We start from the raw sequence: 20,956 nt of genomic DNA, 5'->3' as shown, positions 1-20,956 counted from the left end.
GCTTTTCTGCTCTGTTTTTTTCCCCATCTTTGTGGTTTTATCTACCTTTGGTCTTTGATGATGGTGACGTACAGATGGAGTTTTGGTGTGGATGTCCTTTCTGTTTGTTAGTTTTCCTTCTAACAGTCAGGACCTTCAGCTGCAGGTCTGTTGGAGTTTGCTGGAGGTCCATTCCAGACCCTGTTTGCCTGGGTATCAGCAGCGGAGGCTGCAGAACAGAGAATATTGTTGAACAGCAAATGTTGCTGCCTGATCGTTCCTCCGGAAGCTTTGTCTCAGAGGGCTACCCGGCCATGTGAGGTGTCAGTCTGCCCCTGCTGGAGGGTGCCTCCCAGTTAGGCTACTCAGGGGTCAGGGATCCACTTGAATAGGCAGTCTGTCCGTTCTAAGATCACAAACTCCTTGCTGGGAGAACCACTACTCTCTTCAAAGCTGTCAGACAGGGACATTTAAGTCTGCAAAGGTTTCTGCTGCCTTTTGTTTGGCTATGCCCTGCCCCCAGAGGTGGAGTCTACAGAGGCAGGCAGGCCTCCTTGAGCTGCAGTGGGCTCCACCCAGTTCTAGGTTCCTAGCCTGCTTTGTTTACCTACTCAAGCCACAACAATGGTGGGTGCCCCTCCCTCAGCCTCACTGCTGCCTTGCAGTTCGATCTCAGACTGCTGTGCTAGCAATGAGTGAGGCTTTGTGGGCGTGGGACCCTCCGATCCAGGTGTGGGATATAATCTCCTGGTGTGCTGTTTGCTAAGACCATTGGAAAAGCTCAGTATTAGGGTGGGAGTGTCCCGATTTTCCAGGTGCCGTCCGTCACCGCTTCCCTTGGCTAGGAAAGGGAATTCCTTGACCCCTTGTGCTTCCCAGGTGAGGTGATGCCTTGCCCTGCTTCGGCTCATGCTCGGTGGGCTGCACCCACTGTCCTCCCCACACTGTCCGACAATCCCCAGTGAGATGAACCCAGTACCTCAGTTGGAAATGCATGAATCACCCATCTTCTTCATCGGTCATGCTGGGAGCTGTAGACTGGAGCTGTTCCTATTCGGCCATCTTGGATGATTTCCTTTCTTTTGGGTATATATCCAGCAGTAGGATTGCTGGAACACATAGTAGCCCAACTTTTAGTTTTTTGAAGAATCTCCAATCTGTTCTCCATAGTGGTTGTGCTAATTTACATTCTCGCCAACAGTGTACAAGGGTTCCCGTTTCTCCACATCCTTGCCAGCATTTGTTATTACCTGTCTTTTGGATACAAGCCATTTTAATAGAGGTGAGATGATATCTCATTGTGGTTTTGATTTGCATTTCTCTGATGGTCAGTGATGTTGCACACGTTTTTCTTTGCCTGTTTGCCTTTGGTATGTCTTCTTTTGAGAAATGTCTATTCAAATCTTTTGCCCATGTTTTGATCGGATTATTAGATTTTTTTCTATAGAGTTGTTTGAGCTCCTGATATATTCTTGTTATTAATCCCTTGTCAGAGGGGTAGTTTGCAAATATTTTCTCCCATTCCATGAGTGGTCTCTTCACTTTCTTGGTTCTATCCTTTGCTGTGCAGAAGCTTTTTAACTTGATGTGACCTCATTTGTTCCTGTTTGCTTTGGTTGCCCAGACCAATATCCTGGAGAATTTCCCTAATTTTTTCTGGGTTTGTTTCTGGGTTCTCTATTCTGTTCTATTGGTCTATGTGTTGGATTTTTTGTTTTTGTTTTTGCCAGTACCATGCTGTTTTGGTTACTATAGCTCTATAGTATAATTTGAAGTCAGGAATGTGATTCTTCCATTTTTTTCTTTTTGCTTAGGATAGCTTTGGCTATTCTGGGTATTTTGTGTTTCCATATAAATTTTAGGATTGCTTTTTCTGTCTCTGTGAAGAATGTCATTGGTATTTTGTTAGAGATTGCATTGAATCTGTAGATTGCTTTGTGTAGTTAAGGCATTTTAACAATATTGATTCTTGCAATCCGTGAACTTGGAATTTTTTTTTCATTTTTGATGTCCTCTTCAATTTCCTTCATCAATGTTTTATAGTTTTCATTATAGAGGTCTTTCTCTTCTTTGGTCAAGGTAATTCCTAGGTTTTAAATTTTATGTGTTGTTATTGCAAATGGGATTACTTTTTAAATTACTTTTCTACATTCTTCACTGTTGGCATATAGAAATGCTATTAAGTTTTTTATGTGGATTTTGTATTTATCAGTTCTAGTAGTTTTCCTGTGGAGTGTAGGGTTTTCCAAATATAAGATTATATCATCAGCAGACAAGGATAATTTGACTTCTTCCTATCCAATTTGGATGCCTTTTATATTTTTCTCTTGTCTGATTGCTCTAGCTAGGACTTCCAGTACTATGTTGAGTAACAGTGGTGTCAGTGGGCATTCTTCTCATGTTCCATATCTTAGAGGAAAGGCTTTCAACTTTTCCCCATAGAGGTACTGCCTTGATGGTCTTGGACAAGATCTAGGAGAATTCTCTGGATTACCAGGCAGATACTCTTGTTCCCTTCCTTTACTTTCTCTCCAACATACAGAGTCTCTTTCTCTCTCTGTTCTGAGCCACCTAAAGCTAGGGATGGAGTGGCATAAACACACTGCGGTCAATACCTCTGTGATTGCACTGGGTAAGACCTGAAGCTAGCACAGAGCTGGTTCTTGTCCAGGGCCTTCCCTGTTTACTGCCTATGTTCACTCAAGGCCCTGGGGCTCTACAATCAGCAAGTGGAAAAGCCAGGCCAGCCTGTGTCCTTCCCTTTAGGGCAGTGAGGTCCCCCAGGCCCCGGGTGGGTTCAGAAGTGTTGTCCGGGAGTCAGAGACTAGAGTCAAAAACCTTAGAAGTCTACCTGGTATTCTATTATATTGTGGCTGAGCTGGCACTCAACCCACATGACACAGTCCTTCCCACTCTTTCTTACCCTTTCCAAAGGCAGAGGAGCCCCACCCTGCTACCACAGGCTGTGAGGAATAATGCCAGACTACAACTGATGTTCCCTTAAGGCTCAAGGTCTCTTAAGTCAGCTGTGTGAATGCTCCCTGGCCTGGGACTCACCCTTAGTGATGTAAGCTTCCCTCTGGCCCAGGGCAAGTCCAGAAATGCCATTCAAGAGTAAAGTCCTGGAGTCAGGGATCCCAAGAACCCACTTGGTGCTCTACTCCTCTGTGACTGTACTGGTGTTTAAGGTGGAAGACAAAGTCCCCTTTACTTTTTCCTCTGCTTTTCTCAAGCAGAAGAAGTTTTGCCCCATAGCTACCATAGCTGGTTATGTGCTGAGTCTCACCTGAAGCCAGCAAGTCTCAGAGGCTCACCCAAGGCCCTCAATGTAGTACCTGGTTATTGCTGCTAGTTATTCAGGGCTCAGGGGCTCTTCAGTTAGCAGGTAATGAACGCTGGTAGGACTGGGTCCTTTCCTTTAAGGCAATGGGTTTCCTTCCAGCCCAGAGTGTGTCTAGCAATGTTGTCTGGGAGCAAGGGCCTGGAACAGGGGCCTCACAACTCTGACTGGTGCCCTATCCTGCTATCCTGGCTGGGCTAGTGTCTTAGATGTAATACAGTCCTCCTCACTCTTCCCTCTCCTCTCCTCTCCTCAAGCAGAAGGAAGGGGTCTCTTCTGGAGCTGAGAGCTGTGTAGCCTTGGGTTAGGGGAAGAGTGATGCTGTCACTCCCTTGCTGCCCAAGCTGGTGTCTTGGTATGTCATGTGCCCACCCAGTCCGTTGTCTCTTGCCCTAATTCAGCACTAGGACTTGCCTACGGAGTTGCAGTCCTAGTTACATCCCAGACTACCTTTCAAGTTTACTTAGAGACACAGAGTGCTATAGCCCTTGGTGGTGAGCTTCATAGGCACTCATATTTGGACCTCTGAGATAGGTACTTTCCCTCTGGCTAGGGCTGGTTCAAATGCTCTCTTTGTGGGCAGGTGTCAGCTGAGTTTGGTCTTTCTTCTTTAACAGAATAGCACTGAGTTCAATGTCTCACAATTGCTGTGTTCTTTCTCCCCTAGTTCCTAGAGATGCTATCAGCATCACGTTACTGCTGCCCAGGGAGGCAGAGGGGTGGCACTGGTGATTCAGGACTGTTTATTCTATCTCTTCAGTGCCTCTTTCAGTGATATGAAGTTAAAATCTCACCCGATTTTTGGTTATTATGAAGTTGATTCTTTTCTGAGTAGATAGTTGTTAACTCGGTGTCCTTACTGGGGGGACAATGGGTGGAGCTTTCTATTCCTCCATCTGGCTCCACTTCTCCATAAACATTCAAAAGCCTAACATTCTGAGAGAGTTACCAATCAAGTTTCTGATTAGCAAGCTATGATATGTAATTGAGTAGTCATTAGAGTTAGAACTACACAGTGTTAAAAGTGGGAGAGACTTTAGAAATGGTTTAGCTTAACTCCCTTAGCAGATGAGAAAACTTAGGCTCAGAGAAGGTAAAGTTACTTTCCCATAGTCATATAGCCAGCACTCAGGCAAGCCTAGATGAAAATTCAAATCTGGCTTTCAGTCCAATGCTGCTTTTCACCACATGCTCTGAAATTAGCTCTGTTGTGATGAATGACATGGCAGATGAAGTGACAGAGGTCTTTCTTTTATCATTTTGAATGAGAGTATTGTTTGTGTGTACGTGTGTGCAGTTCCTTCAAACTTAATGTCGACTTTTGTGGAAGAAAGATTTTTCAGTTTTGCTTACTCATGCCTTAAGCCTCAACCTGAAACTGACATTTCTCTTTATCAATAATTACTTGTTTCCCATACCTCATTGGGGTGTCACTTGTTATAATATTTATCAAACTGTGTTATAATTTCATGTTTGCTTTCTTTCTCTGCTAGGCTAAATTTCATGCTTTGTTCACACTTGTACTCAATGGCAACTAGCACAGTGCCTTTCACTTAGTGTTCTACAATTATTTGTGCAGGAAATAAATGAATAAATATTATCTGTTTTTAAAAAGCATTATGGAGTAGGTATAGGGACCAGATATCTTATTTCAGGAAGAACAATCCCATATCTCACTTCAGTTTCCCATCAGGCCTGGTACCATGTTCCTAAAATTATTTTTCTTAATACATTTTAACAAACATCTTTCCGGAGCCTACCGCTTACTTTTTTTTTTTTTCAGACTTTGGGATCAGACAGATATGTGTTCAAATCCCAACTATGTGATTTTGGGCAAGTTACTTAACCTCTGTGAACTTCACTCTTCTTATTTGAAAAAAATGAGACAATATTACCTACCTTACAGAACTATTGTGAGGATTAAATGACACAACAAATAGCAAAGTATAGTATGTTGTGTGGCAGGTATTCAATAAATGCTCATTCCATTTCCCTCTTCTCCTTAACTCCATTCCTTCCTTTCTCCTGATTTCTTTCCCTCCCTTCCTTCCTTCCTTCCTTCCTTCTTTCCTTCCTTCCTTCCTTCCTTCTTTCCTTCTTTCCTTCCTTCCTTCCTTCCTTCCATCTCCTAACTCTGCTTTTTTGGAAACGAGAGAACTGCAGCATTGTCAAAGTTGACTTTTTCTTACAGCAAAGGTGTTCTACTCAGTAAATTACCTTCAGCCTCAGCTTGCCTCTAGAACAGCCTCTGTTTTCCTACACTCCTTTTTGACCAGGTTTGCCTTCTAGTCTTCCACATTGGCTTGCAGAAATCCAGTTATTCTGCCATATACCTGGTGGTCAACAGGCATTCTATAGCAAGATAACAGTAAGAGAGAGAGAGTGAGAAAGAGGGAACTTGCCAGTGCCAGAGACAGTAAAAACTCCAAGAGGTTGTATTGATTGTAGAAGGCTGTTCCAGGAGCAGCGTCTTTGGAATGCCATTTAAGGCCCAACTGAGAAGGAAAAGGGGAAGGCCACAGCTGGTTGTTTTTCTTGCTCTTGATTGTTAAGGATGCCATTTCATTATCTTTCAATCAGGCTTTATTGTAAAATGTTTTTAGCCAATATTAGAATTAATATTTTTTAAGAGGCCTAATGTGAAAAAGAAGAACTGAGCTAAGCCACATTCTTTAACTGAATTAAAGGAAAGAAAATCATAAAAATAAAATTATTACCAAAACAACAACTGGAAGAAAGGGATCTCTTGACACAGGTGATCTTGTCTAGGCTCAGAAATTGAGGTAACATGAGAAATCACTGATGAGGCAGCTACTGATTAGGTTCAGAGTAAATGATGAATGAACTGGCCAGAAGTTAAGAAGAAAGTGTTCATGAGTGTCCTATTCAACATAGTATTGGAAGTTCTGGCCAGGGCAATCAGGCAAGAGAAAGAAATAAAGCGTATTCAATTTGGAAAAGAGGAAGTCAAATTGTCTCTGTCTGCAGATGACATGACTGTATATTTAGAAAACCCCATCGTCTCAGCCCAAAATCTCCTTAAGCTGATAAGCAACCTCAGCAAAGTCTCAGGATACAAAGTCATTGTGCAAAAATCACAAGCATTCCTATACACCAATAACAGACAGAGAGCCAAATCATGAGTGAACTCCCATTCACAATTGCTATAAAGAGAATAAAATACCTAGGAATCCAGCTTACAAGGGATGTGAAGGACCTCTTCATGGAGAACTACAAACCACTGCTCAAGAAAATAAAAGAGGACACAAACAAATGGAAGAACATTCCATGCTCATGGGTAGGAAGAATCAATATCATAAAAATGGCCATACTGCCCAAGGTAATTTATAGATTCAGTGCCATCCCCATCAAGCTACCAATGACTTTCTTCACAGAATTGGAAAAAACTACTCTAAAGTACATATGGAATCAAAAAAGAGCCCTCATTGCCAAGGCAATTCTAAGTAAAAATAACAAAGCTGGAGACATCACGCAACCTGACTTCAAACTATACTACAAGGCTACAGTAACCAAAACAGCATGGTACTGGTACCAAAACAGAGATATAGACAAATGGAACAGAACAGAGCCCTCAGAAATAACACCACACATCTACAACCATCTGATGTTTGACAAACCTTACAAAAACAAGAAATGGGGAAACGATTCCCTATTTAATAAATGATGCTGGGAAAACTGGCTAGCCATATGTAGAAAGCTGAAACTGTATCCTTTCCTTACACCTTATACAAAAATTAATTCAAGATGGATTAAAGACTTACATGTTAGACCTAAAACCATAAAAACCCTAGAAGAAAACCTAGGCAATACCATTCAGGACACAGGCATGGGCAAGGACTTCATGACTAAAACACAAAAAGCAATGGCAACAAAAGCCAAAATTGACAAAGGGGATCTAATTAAACTAAAGAGCTTCTGCACAGCAAAAGAAATTACCATCACAGTGAACAGGCAACCTACAGAATGGGAGAAAATTTTTGCAATCTGCACATCTGACAAAGGGCTAATATCCAGAATCTACAATGAACTTAAACAAATTTACAAGAAAAAAACAACCTCATCAAAAAGTGGGCAAAGGATATGAATAGACACTTCTCAAAAGAAGATATTTCTGCCGCCAACAGACACATGAAAACATGCTCATCATCACTGGTCATCAGAGAAATGCAAATCAAAACCACAATGAGATACCATCTCACACCAGTTAGAATGGCAATCATTAAAAAGTCAGGCAACGACAGATACTGGAGAGGATGTGGAGAAAGAGGAACACTTTTACACGTCGGTGGGAGTGTAAATTAGTTCAACCATTGTGGAAGACAGTGTGGCGATTCCTCAAGGATCTAGAACTTGAAATACCATTTGACCCAGCAATCCCATTACTGGGTATATACCCAAAGAATTATAAATCATGCTGCTATAAAGACACATGTACACGTATGTTTATTGCGGCACTATTCACAATAGCAAAGACTTGGAACCGACCCAAATGTCCATCAATGATAGACTGGATTAAGAAAATGTGGCATATATACACCATGGAATGCTATGCAGCCATAAAAAAGGATGAGTTCATGTCCTTTGCAAGGACACGGATGAAGCTGGAAACCATCATTCTCAGCAAACTATCACAAGGACAGAAAACCAAACACCACATGTTCTCACTCATAGGTGGAAATTGAACAATGAGAACACTTGGACACAGGAAGGGGAACATCATACACGGGGGCCTGTCGTGGGTTGGGGGGCTGGGGGAGGGATAGCATTAGGATAAATACCTAATGTAAGTGACGAGTTGATGGTGCAGCAAACCAACAAGGCACATGTATATCTATGTAACAAAACTGCATGTTCTGCACATGTACCCTAGAACTTAAAGTATAATTAAAAAAAAAAAAGAAAGTGTTTGGCTCAGAATAAAAATATATTTTTCCTCCTAATTTACCACTAATTTGAGCCCTTTCGACCTTGAGCCCTCAGGTTGCAAAATGCTCTCTAAAACAAATTGTTATACACGTTTAAAGTTGCTGCTATTGATATTCTTTCTTTTGCATAAGGCCAAACTTTTGTTTAGGAGGGTGATGGTAGAAGGGTTAGGACCCTTGCTTAATTAGCTCGATTGCATTCCTCTAACGTTGGGTTTACCAACCTAGGCACTTTTGACATTTTGGGCTGGACATTTTGTTGTCGGTGGCTGTCCTGGGCATTGTAGGATGTTTAGTGGCGTACCTGACCTTCATTCACTAGGTGGTTTTAGGACCCTCTTCAGTTGTGACATACAAAAATGTCTCCTGACATAGCCAAATGTCTTCTAGAGGGCACTAGCTTGCCCCAGCCCTGCACTTTGAGAAACATGGCTTTAATGAAAGAGCTGAAAGACAGATGACTCTATAGACCTCTAGACTTTCCCATGAAGTTTAGCATTCACTAAGCATTTTATTGACTGTCTGCAAGCATGTGCTAGGCCCTTGGGTACATAGATAAGTATGATCCGATCCCTGCCTTCAAGGATGTTGATTCTGTCAAAGATAGGAAGTAATGTCTTACTAGTTCATTTCAATTCAAGGCTGTTAAGTGCAATCATATATTTTAAGTCAATATAAGGTATAGTGGAATTGCAAAGATTAGTCTTCCCATTCACCCTAGGGGAAAGGTGTCAGCTAAGGCTTTGTTGAGAAAGGAACAACCATGTAAGACTGTATTTCAAGTCAACAAACAAAATAAAATTAACCTCCAGGCATCTAAAATATGGCATTTTAATATTGTATTTTCTGCCTATTGTTTTCAATTTTATATGTATAATACATCATTTCTTAGATATTGTGTTAGTCAGGATTCTCCCAAGAAACAGAATCAATAGGACATACATACACATATACATATATGTATGTGTGTGTGTATATATATATATATATATATATATACACACACACACACACACAGAAAAAGAGATTTATAAGACATTGGCTCATGTGATTTTGAAGACTGAGAAATCCCATGATCTTCTGTCAGCAAACTGGAGACCCAGAAGAGTGGCTGGTGGTATAGTTCCAGACTGAATGCAGAAGACTGACATTCCAGCTCAAAAACAAGCAGAGAAAGCATATTCTCCCTTACTTCTTTTTGTTCTATTTAGGGCTCCGGAGGATTGGAAGACACCCACTCATACAGGGTAGGGCAATCTACACCTCCATATCTTGTCCTATCGGAGGGTGTTCAGGAGTAGTAACACAAATGAAGCTGTCATCTATGATAACAGTACCTTCTTCTAGAATAGCTTCTGAAGGACCTGTGTGAGACTGCTTACAGTTGCCTTTTTAAGAAAAGTAGAAGGAGTACACTCTAAATGATAAAAAGTATAGTGTAGTAAATACATAAGCTGGTAATGTAGTCATTTATTATCATTATCAACTATTATATACTGTACAGAATTGTATGAGCTACACTTCTATAAAACTGGCAGCATAGTAGGTTTGTTTACACCAACATCACCACAAACGTGAGTAATACATCACACTATGATGTTATGATGGCTACAATGTCACAATAGGAAGTTTTCAGCCCTATTATTATCTTATGGGACTACCATCATATATGTGGTCTATTTTTGACTAAAATATTGTTCAGTGCATGACGCTGTGTGTGTGTGTGTGTGTGTGTAACAATTTTCATTTAATTGGTGGTATTCTGATTTATCCAGAACATAAATGTAAACTTTTTTTTTCTTTTTAGAGACAGAGTTTCACTATGTTGTCCAGGCTGGTCTTAAACTCTTGGGCTCAAGCTATTTTCTTGCCTTGGCCTCCCAAAGTACGAGGATTACAGGTGCGAGCCACTGCACCTGGCCCAAATATAAAATAAAAATGGTCTTTGAGTATCAGAAAAAAAAAGCAAACAAACAAAAAACCAACTCAACAATTTGCAAAGCCAATGTACTTTAAAATAGTAGAAAGTCAGATGACTTAATATGGCACACAATGTTAAGGCTAGTGGCTTGGCAAACTTGGTCATTTGTTATTTTCGGGTAACTTTCATGATTGACAGGGCTCCCAAAATTGGAAATTGAATTAAGGGATAGTAGGTGAGACCAGGCAAGCACCACTGGAGGGTTCTGCTTACACAGGTAGAGCTGATGTAAATGAATCTCCAAATATTAGAGAATCTAGGATTGTTTATTGTGGCAGAAAACACAATTATATTTTGAGGCTATTTTACACTTGTAATAACTGATATTGCTATTTATAAACATATTTATATTACATAGGCTTTTTTTTAGCAAATATGTATATAATTATACATTTATAACTCTTGTTGATTATAAAATTAGTCTTTACTAAAGTATACAGGAAAATCACCTATAAATAATCTCACTACCTAGAGATTACCATAAACATTTTGAATATAGTGAGATATATATCTTTTTAAAAATTAGTATTATACTACATGTAATACTGTTTTGTAAACTACCTTTAAGAAGAAAGCTTATCATGGCCATTTCCCCATTTCTCTAAATATTTTCGAGCAGCGTTGTTTTTTTTTATTGCTGTTGTATTTTTATAATGTATTTAATAAATATATTTAATATATCCAACAAATTTATTTAATAAATCCCCTATTTCGAATTTAGGTAACTTTCAATTGTTAAGTACTATTCAATGTTGCAGTGAACCTATTTTTACTTAGCTATTTTGTATTCTCTCTGATAACATCTTCTAGAAATAAAGTTGCTGCGTCATAGAACAGGTATAATTTGAAAATTGTCTAATTGCTTTCTGTGTGAATTTTCTATTGCTGCTATAACAAATTACCACAAACTGGCCAGGTGCGGTGGCTCATGCCTGTAATCCCAGCACTTTGTGAGGCCGAGGCAGGCGGATCACTTGAGGCCAGGAGTTTGTGGCCAACCTGTCCAACATGGGGAAAACCCGTCTCTACTAAGAATACAACAATTAGGCGGGTGTGGTGGCCCACGCCTGTAATCCCAGCTGCTCTGGAGGCAGAGGCATGAGAATCGCTTCAACAGGGGAGGTGGAGGTTGCAGTGAGCCAAGATTGCGCCACTGCACTCAACCTGGGTAACAGAGTGAGACACTGTCTCAAACAAAACAAAAACAAGTTACCACAAACTTAGTGATTTTAAACAATATAAATTTATGTTCTTTTTTATATTCTGCAATTTGAAACTTTTAATTTAAAAGTAAACTTTAATGTCAAAAATGCAAACTTGGGGAGGGCAGAAAGATCACACACAAGGTTGCCACTTCACACTTGGAGGGTTGGTTGCACAGTGGCCGGGCAGAGTGGCTCCTCACTTCCCAGACGGTGGGCAGTGGGGAGGCCGGGCAGAGGCGCTCCTCATTTCCCGCACGGGACGGCGGGCCAGGCAGAGGCGCCCCTCATTTCCCTCAGGGGTCGGCGGGCCGGCAGAGGCGCTCCTCACATCCCAGACGGTGGGGGGGCCAGGCAGAGGAGCTCCTAACTTTCCAAACAGGGCAACGGCCGGCAGAGGCGCGCCTCACTTCCCAGACGGTGCGGGGGCGGACAGAGCCGCTCCTCACTTCCGAGACAGTGGTGGGGCTGGGCAGAGAAATTTACGTTCTTAACAGTTCTGTAGGTTAGCAGGGCTGCATTACTACTGCAGGCGCTGGGGAATAAATGGTTGATAAGGTCTGTGGAATACATTTTCATTCTTACATCATTATTCTCCTTTTGGTTTTTAGGTTTTAGTGGCGGCCTGCATTTCTTGGTTTATAGTCCCTTCCTCCATCTTTAAAGACAATAGTGTAGCATCTTCAAATCTCTTTCCTCTCTCTCTTTCTCACCTCTGCTTCCTCCATCATTTCATCTCCTTGTCTAACTGACGTTCCTGCCTCCATCTTTCCTTTGTAAGCATCGCTGTGATTACATTGAGCCCACATCGATATGGCTAATCCAGGATAATCCCCCCATCTCAAGAGTCTTAATCACATCAGCAAAATCCCCTTTGTCAAGTGATCGACATATTCTTAGGGTCTGGAGATTAAGATGTGGATATTTTGGAGAAACATTATTCTGTCTAGTGAACCATCCAAAAAGATTTTTACCGATATATAATCCTATTAGCAATTTATGAGGGTACCTTTACACTAAAACCTAACCAACTCTGGGCATTAAAATTTTCTTAAAGCTTAACTAATGTGATAGAGAAAATGGTGAATTTTTTTCAGTGTTAATTTGAGTACTAGTGAAGCAATATTGTTCATATGTTTGTTGGCAATTTAAATTTATTGTTTTGTTGCAAATCAAAACCACAATGAGACACCACCTTACTCCTGCAAGAATGGCCATAATCAAAAAATAAAAATTAATAGATGTTGGTGTGCATGTGGTGAAAAGGGAACATTTTACACTCCATGGTGGGAATGTAAACTGCACAAACACTATGAAAACAGTGTGGAGATTCCTTAAAGAACTAAAAGTAGAACTACCATCCAGCAATCCCACTACTGGGTATATACCCAGAGGAAAAGAAGTTATTATACAAAAAAGATACTTGCACACACATGTTTACAGCAGCATAATTCACAATTGCAAAAATATAGAATCAGCCCAAAAGCTGATTAATCAACTAGTGGATAAAGAAATTGTGGTATGTATACCATGGAATACTACTCAGCCATAAAAAGGAATGAAATAGTGGCATTCACAGCAACCTGGATGGAACTGGAGACCATTATTCTGAGAGGAGTAGCTCAGGATGGAAAACCAAACATTGTATGTTCTCACTCTTAAGTGGGACCTACGCTATGAGGATGCAAAGGCATAAGAATAGTACAGTGGACTTTGGGGACTCAGGGGAAAGGGTGGGAGGGGGGTGAGGCATAAAATACTACACTTTGGGTACAGTGTACACTGCTTGGGTGATGGGTGCACCAAAATCTCAGAAATCACCACTAAAGAACTTATTAATGTAACCAAACACCACCTGTTCCCCCAAAACTTATTGAAATAAAAATAAAAATAAATATCAATAAATTTATTGTTTTGTGAATTAGTAATACCTACTATTACTCTTTCTTTCTTTATTAAAATATGTGTCTTATTATTTTTTAAATCAATTTGTCAGGATGTCCATTCTTTGTTAGTCACATGTATTGTAAAATTTAGTTTAATTAAAAAAATTATTTTGAGATATATATGTGGGCTGGGCATGGTGGCTCACGCCTGTAATCTCAGCACTTTGGGAGGCTGAGGTGAGTGGATCATCTGAGCTCAGGAGTTCGAGACCAGCCAGCCAACATGGTGAAACCCCATCTCTGAAAAATACAAAAAATATTAGTCAGGCATGGTGGCAGGTGCCTGTAGTCCCAGCTACTCGGGAGGCTGAGGCAGAAGAATCACTTGAATCTGGGAGGCAGAGGTTGCAGTGAGCCAAGATCACGCCACTGCACTCCAGCCTGGGTGACAGAGCAAGACTCTGTCTCAGAAAAAGAAGAAAGAAAAAAGAGAGATATATGTGTGTTTATATACTTGTTAAAGTGTTCTGAAGTTTAGTCCATTGGTGTTTCTCATTGTTATTTTTTTTATGCTTAGGAAGTCCATTCTCACCATCTCTCAAGATTATATAAATATTAATCTGTATCAACACCTAGATTTGATATATTTTTATTTTACATATTTAGTTATTTTCAATGATTTTGACATTAATTTTTGGTTTTCCATGAAGAAGAGACCCAACTTTATATCCAACAAAATAACCTGAGTCATACTTTGATCACAAAAACACTTCCTTTATTATATACCATGTATATCAATCTCATAAATAAATATTTCTGGGCTTTCTAATCATTACATTTATCTATTTATGTCTTTTTGGGTCAATACTTCCCAAAACAATTTTCTAGTTTTCTGTTATCTTTTAATAATTGCCAGTTCAAGTTTATCCTCCTCTATGATTTAGATTTTTAAGTTGTGTTTATATCATGGTTGAGTTCTCCTATATTTGATAGGAACTGTACTTGTTTTATGAATTAATATGAGGAGAATAAATTTTTTTAAATATTGAATCTTTTCATCTGGAAACTTGAGATGGTCATTCATTTATTTAAGTCCCTTTTAGATCACTCAAAGTTTCATTGTTTTCTTCATATAGGACCTCAATACATTTCATAATACACTTATTCCTATGTATTTTATATATTTTGTTTGTATTCTGAGTGGGATTTTTCCATTATGTTTTCTAACTGGTTATTATAGGAATATAGGAAAACTCTTGAATTTTGAATACTTACTTTATTATCAGAAATCTTACTGGGCTCTCTTATTAATCTTTTTAATTTCAGTTTTTTTTATTCCATTTTTAGTTAGAAAGGAGTATCATCTAAAAATACAAATAATTTTGACTCTGAGTACAATAGTTACAGTTCACATTTTGTTTCCTGCCTTATTATACTGTCTAAAAATTTCAAGTTGGTGTTAAATAATTGTTGCTGGGGGCTTCTTTGCCTTGCTATTGCCTTTGAAGGAAATGTCTGCAATGTACCAAAGGATCTTCCTTTTCCATGGCAGATGTTTGATTGTGAGGCACTATTTCCTGCTGAGCATACAGTAAGCTTAAGAATTCTTCACAAAGTGCTTTGGGTAGCCACTCTCAGCCAGCTGAAAACGGCATGCTTAAAGGGACTTCTATGCCCTCTTCTTCTCTTGCTGTTTTACTATTATGAGCTTAGCGACCGGGCACGGTGGCTCACGCCTGTAATCCCAGCACTTTGGGAAGCCAAGGCGGGCGGATCGCGAGGTGAGGAGATAGAGACCATCCTGGCTAAGATGGTGAAACCCCATCTCCACTAAAAATACAAAAAATTAGCTGGGCGTGGTGGCGGGTGCCTGTAGTCCCAGCTACTAGGGAGGCTGAGGCAGGAGAATGGTGTGAACCCAGGAGAAGGAGCTTGCAGTGAGCCGACATAGCGCCACTGCACTTCAGCCTGGGCAACAGAGCGAGACTCTGTCTCAAAAAAAAAAAAAAAAAAAAAAAGAAAAAAGAAGAAAAGAGATGATTAACAAGAGAAAAGCATAGAAATTTATTTAATATGTTTTTTTTTCAACTTTTATTTTAAGTTCAGGGATACATTTGCAGGATGTGCAGGTTTGTTATATAGGTAAACGTGTGCCATGGTAGATTACTGCACAGATCATCCCATCACCCAGGTATTAAGCCCAGCATCCATTAGCTATTCTTCTTGATGCTCTTCCTTCTCCCTCCACCCTAACAGGTGCCCAGCGTGTGTTGTTCCCCACCATGTGTCCATGTGATCTCATCATTCAGCTCCCACTTATAAGTGAGAACATATGGTTTTGGTTTTCTGTTCTTGTGTTAGTTTGCTGAGGATAATGGCTTCCAACTCCATCCATGTCCCTGCAAAGGACATGTTCTTGCTCCTTTTTATGGCTGTGTGGTATTCCATGGTGTATATGTACCACATTTTCTTTATCCTGCCTATCATTGATGGCATTTAGGTTGATTCCATGACTTTGCTATTGTGAATAGTGCTGCAATGAACATACACATGCATGTATCTTTATAATAGAATGATTTATATTCCTTTGGGTATATACCCAGTAAAGAGATTTCTGGGTCAAATGGTATTTCTGCCTCTAGGTCTTTGAGGAATAGCCACACTGTCCTCCACAATGGTTGAACTAATTTACACTCCTACCAACAGTGTAAAAGTGTCCTTTTTCTCCACAGCCTTGCCAGCATCTGTTGCTTTTTGACTTTTTAATAATTGCCATTCTTACTGGCGTGAGGTGATATCTCATTGTGGTTTTGATTTTCATTTCTCTAATGATCAATGATGTTGAGCTTTTCTCATATGTTTGTTGGTCACATGTATGTCTTCTTTTGAGAAGTGTCTGTTTATGTCCTTTGCCCACTTTTTAAAGGGGTTGGTTTTTTTTTTTTTTTTTTGTAAATTTGTTTAAGTTCCTTGTAGATTCTGGTTATTTAATGTAAGTTTTATGTGACATGAGAGCCTTCAGAAATAAATATTCAGAGATGACTTAGGCTGCTGTTAATGCTAAAAAATAGCTCAAATACTTTCAGAACAATAGTACCACCCAGCAGTTGTGATTATTGTCCTTTCTTATTTGCCTTCTGTCTTGACTTTTTTTTTCTTTAGATACTTAGATTGGAAGTAGTCTTAAACCTTTGGAGTTCAAGACTTTTTAAAAACGGCTAAATAAATAATCTCTACATTAAAAGGCCACTGATGCCTACTTCTCTTTAGAGCAACTATTGAACTCAGCTGCCGAGGGGCTTCAAGACAGCTGACCAGAGACATCTCCTACTCACCTCCTCCACAAAGGAGAACCTAAATAGTGAGTAGATAATCACACTTCGAATAGATCATCCAGGAGAGAACACTGGAATTCAATGGAGAAGTGACAGGAAACACCTAAAGCAAGGAAGAATAAGAAAGAGAGGCAACCTGCTTGACCAGGATCAGCTGGGAGCCAGGAGAGACTCCCCAGTGCAGGGAAAGGTAAGTGAGAGACCCCCAGTGGGCTCCATTCCCACCATGAACTCCTGCAATCTTAGCCATGGGAGAGGGCCTCAACTCTTGCAGGCCTTGAAACTAACATAAGGAGCTGCCTGGAGACCACACAATGGCACTGCTCCTGGGTCCCACACGCTCCCAGAGACCTAAGCAGCTACAGCAAGGTGCTATTTTAAGATCCCAATGCCAACAGACTGCACCTCACCCTGAGGCTTAGCAGCACCTGCATTTACATATCCCTGGAGCCTCACTGACATCCTTTGCATGCAACCACTGCTGGAGCTAGATCTGATGCTAGGGCCAAAGGGCAGGCCACAGGCTGCAACTGCCTCCAGCAGTGAAGCCACTGTGCACTTTCACATGCCCAGATAGAGTTTCCTGCCTATGGTTGTTACTGCTGTGGACTGCTGCATGTGGACTAAAGCATGTGTGGAACACAAGCTGCCATTACTGGAGATAAAGTGCAAGTCAAGCATGGGCTGATGCTGTTAGGGCTGAAGTACGAGTGAAGCAGTTTCTCACTCCCCTGTGTACAGCTGATGCCACTGAAGCAACCCTGGCCTCCTTAGTTTCAAGGCTGTATTGCATCCCTGAGTACTCTGCCAGGGGCCTGGGGAATCACCCCGCCCCTGCCCACCACAGTCAGTGTCTGTACACACCATTGAGAGGCCTGAAGACAAGTCTGCCTTGCATAGCTTCACACCCTAACCCCTTAGTGTTAGAGCACACAGTCCCGGGGCCTGGGGAATTATACAGCCCGGGCCACCACTGTTGGTACCTGAGTACTTCTCTAGAGGTGTTGAGGTTGGACCCACCCACCCTGCTGCTACCATCACAGCTGGAACTTATCTTCATGTATCATTTGCAGGCCTGGAAACTAGCCTGCCCAGCTCATTGCAGTCACCATTAAGACCAATGTGCACCACTTGGGATGCAGAGGGTTTTCCTGCCACTGCTGCCACCATTGCTCATGCCATGCCTGCTATCCAGAGGCCTGAGAACCTATCCATTTGTTTGGCCCACTGCTGCCCCCACTGGCATCTGAGCAAGATGCATATAGGCCTGAGAATCAGCCTGGCTGGACCTGCTATTACTGGTGCCAGCATACACCACATTAGGGCACCAAAGGCAGACATGTTCAACCCACTGCTACCATCACTGGGACCTGAAGACTGGCCCACCTGGTATCCCCATTCCCAGCAAAACTTCATCACAGCCTCTACTAATAACCACACTCTAAGCCATCAAGGAAATCAGACTCAACTAATACTGTTTACAGCCAAAGAATCATACCAAGACTACAGTACTGCAGGCACCCAGAATTATAGCCAAAGTGCCCTACCCAACACTACAGATATATCATCAGGAAACGGTCCGCCCCTACAAAAGCAAATTCAAAAAATTGGAAGAAGCGACCATTAGACCAGTTGCACAGATATCAATATAAGGACACAGAAAACATTAAAAAGCAAGTAAATGTGACACCTCCAAAGGAACACAAGAATTCTCCAGCAACAAATTCCAGTCAAAAATAAATTTACAAACTCTCAGAAAAATTCAAAATATTGATTTTTGAGGAAGCTCAGTGGAATACAAGAGAATGCTGAAAAATAATAAGAAAAACAATTCAAGATATGAATAAGAAATTTATCAAAGAGATAGATACCATAAAAAAGAGCCAAACAGAAATTCTGTAAATAAAGGACTCATGAATGAAATACAAAATACATTTGAAAGCATCCACAATAGACTAGATCAAGCAAAAGAAAAATCTCAAACTTGAAGACAGGTGTTTTGAAATGACCCAGTCAAATAAAAATAAAGAAAAAAAAAAGAATGGGCAAAGACTTCCTGACATATGGAAGTCCATAAAGTGGCCAGTTAGTCAAAATTTTGGAGTCCCAGAAGGCAAAGAGAAAAACAAAAGGGATAGAAAACCTATTTAGGCCAGGTGTGGTGGCTCACACCTGTAATCCCAGCACTTTGGGAGGCAAAGGTGGGTGGACTGCTTGAGCCCAGGAATTTGAGACCAACCTGAGCAACATGGAAAAACCCTCTCTCTAAAAAAAAAAGTCAGCTGGGCTTGGTGGCACACACCTGTAGTCCCAGCTACTCAGGAGGCCGAGATGGGAGGATTGCTTGAGCCTAGGAGGTGTAGGTTGCAGTGAGTCAAGATCACACCACTGTACTCCAGCCTGGGTGACAGAGTGAGACCCTGTCTCAAAGAAAAAATAAATAAAAAAAAGAAAATGTATTTAATTAAGTAATAGATGAAAACTTCCCAAATGTAGCAAGGGATTTAGACATGCAGATACAGGTTGCTCTGAGATTCTCCACTGCACATTATAGCCAAAATGTCTAAAGTCAAAACACAGAGAGCATTCTAAAACGGCAAGAGAAAACATCTAGTCACCTATGAAGGAACCCCCATCAGACTAACAGTAGATTTCTCAGCAGAAATCTTACAGACCAGGAGAAAATAGAATGATATATTCAAAATACTGAAAAAAACTTCTGCCAGTCACAGATACTATAATCAGCAAAGTTAGCCTTCATAAATGAAGCAGAAATAAAGTCTTCCCTAGACAAGCAAAAGCTGAGGGAATTCATCACCACTAGACAAGAACTACAAGAAATGCTTAAGGAATCCTACACCTGGAAGTGAAAGCATAATATCTATCATCATGGAAGCACATGAAAATATGAAACCTACTCATAGAGCAAACACACAAACAGGGAAGAGAAAAGACTCAAATGTTGCCACTATATAAAACCACCAAACCACAACAATAAATAGTGAGAGAGAGAGAGAATATACAAAACAATCAGAAATCAATAACATGGCAGAAATAAGCCACCACATATAAATAATAACCTTGAATGTAAACAGATTAAACTTTCCATTTAGAAAATACAGACTGGCTGAATGGACAATAAAACATGACCCTACTGTATGCTGCCTACAAGGAAATCATTTCATTTGTAAAAATACATAAAGACTGAAAGTAAAGGGATGGAAAAGATTTTCCATGCAAATGGAAACAAAAGCAAGCACAAGTAGCTATACTTATATCAGATAAAACAGACTGTCAAAACAGTAAAAAGAGACAAAAGGGGTCATTATATAATGATAAAGGGATTAATTCTACAAGAAGATATAATAATTATAAACATATATGCACCCAACACTGGGGCACCCAGACATATAAAGCAAATCTTATTAGATTTAAAGGGAGAGATAGACTTCAAGAAAATGAAATTGGAGACTTCAACACCTGACTCTCAGCATTAGACAGATCATCTAGGCAGACAATTAACAAAGAAACATTAGATTTAAATTGCACATTAGACTAAATGGGCCTGACAGAGTTTTACAGAACATTTCATCCAGCAGCTACGGAACATACATTCTCCTCATCAGTACATCAAACATTCTCCAAGATAGAGCATATATTAGCACACACAACAAGTCTCAACAAATTTTAAATGACTAAAATCATATTAACTATCTTCTTAGACCACATTGGAATAAAACTAGAAATCAATAACAAGACAAACAATGATGAAAGAAATTATAGAGAATGCAAACAAATGGAAAGACATCCCATGCTCATGGGTCAAAAGAACTAATATTAAAAGAACCATACTACTCAAAGCAATCTAAAAATGCAATGCAATCCCTATCAAAACACCAATTTCATTTTTCACAGAATTAAAAAAAAAACTCCTAAAAATTTGTATGGAACAATAACAAAAAAGCCCAAATAGCCAAAGCAATCCTGAACCAAAAGAACAAAGCTGGAGGCATCACACTACCTGACTTCAAAATATATTACAAGGGTATGGTAACCAAAACAGCATGGTATTGGTATAAAAACAGACACATAGACTAATGGAACAGAATAGATAATCTAGAAATATATCCACATATTTATAGCCAGTTGATTTCTCTTCCTTCCTTCCTTCCTTCCTTCCTTCCTTCCTTCCTTCCTTCCTTCTTCCACAGGGTCTCACTCTGTCACCTAGGCTGGAGTGCAGTGGCGTGATCTTGGCTCACTGCAACCTCCGCCTCCTGGGTTCAA

The 20,956-nt window shown here is 40.3% G+C and overlaps 1 protein-coding gene and 1 long non-coding RNA gene across 13 annotated transcripts in view; one reads left to right on the top strand and one right to left on the bottom strand.

Moving 5' to 3' along the window:
• LOC129050588 (uncharacterized) overlaps nucleotides 1–20,956 on the top strand; it is a 183,067-nt gene that overhangs the window by 14,340 nt on the left and 147,771 nt on the right. The window contains exon 3 of the long non-coding RNA XR_010135647.1: nucleotides 16,497–16,859. This is a non-coding gene — a long non-coding RNA (uncharacterized LOC129050588). The remainder of the gene's footprint in view (nucleotides 1–16,496; nucleotides 16,860–20,956) is intronic.
• The window catches only part of ASB17 (ankyrin repeat and SOCS box containing 17), a 50,600-nt gene that overhangs the window by 27,329 nt on the left and 2,315 nt on the right, over nucleotides 1–20,956 (bottom strand). For 7 of the 12 annotated variants that reach the window (XM_054532968.1, XM_054532983.1, XM_054532981.1 and 4 more), the window contains exon 2: nucleotides 5,537–5,671. The exons of the other annotated variants lie outside the window; for them this stretch is intronic. The gene's annotated coding sequence lies outside the window, so the exon portion shown is untranslated. The remainder of the gene's footprint in view (nucleotides 1–5,536; nucleotides 5,672–20,956) is intronic. 12 annotated transcript variants of the gene reach the window in all.

Source organism: Pongo abelii, chromosome 1 (genome assembly GCF_028885655.2).
Source record: "Pongo abelii isolate AG06213 chromosome 1, NHGRI_mPonAbe1-v2.0_pri, whole genome shotgun sequence".
Classification (NCBI taxonomy): Eukaryota; Metazoa; Chordata; class Mammalia; order Primates; family Hominidae; genus Pongo; species Pongo abelii.
Note: the sequence above shows the minus strand (reverse complement) of the source record. Positions and strands in the feature narration are given on the sequence as shown.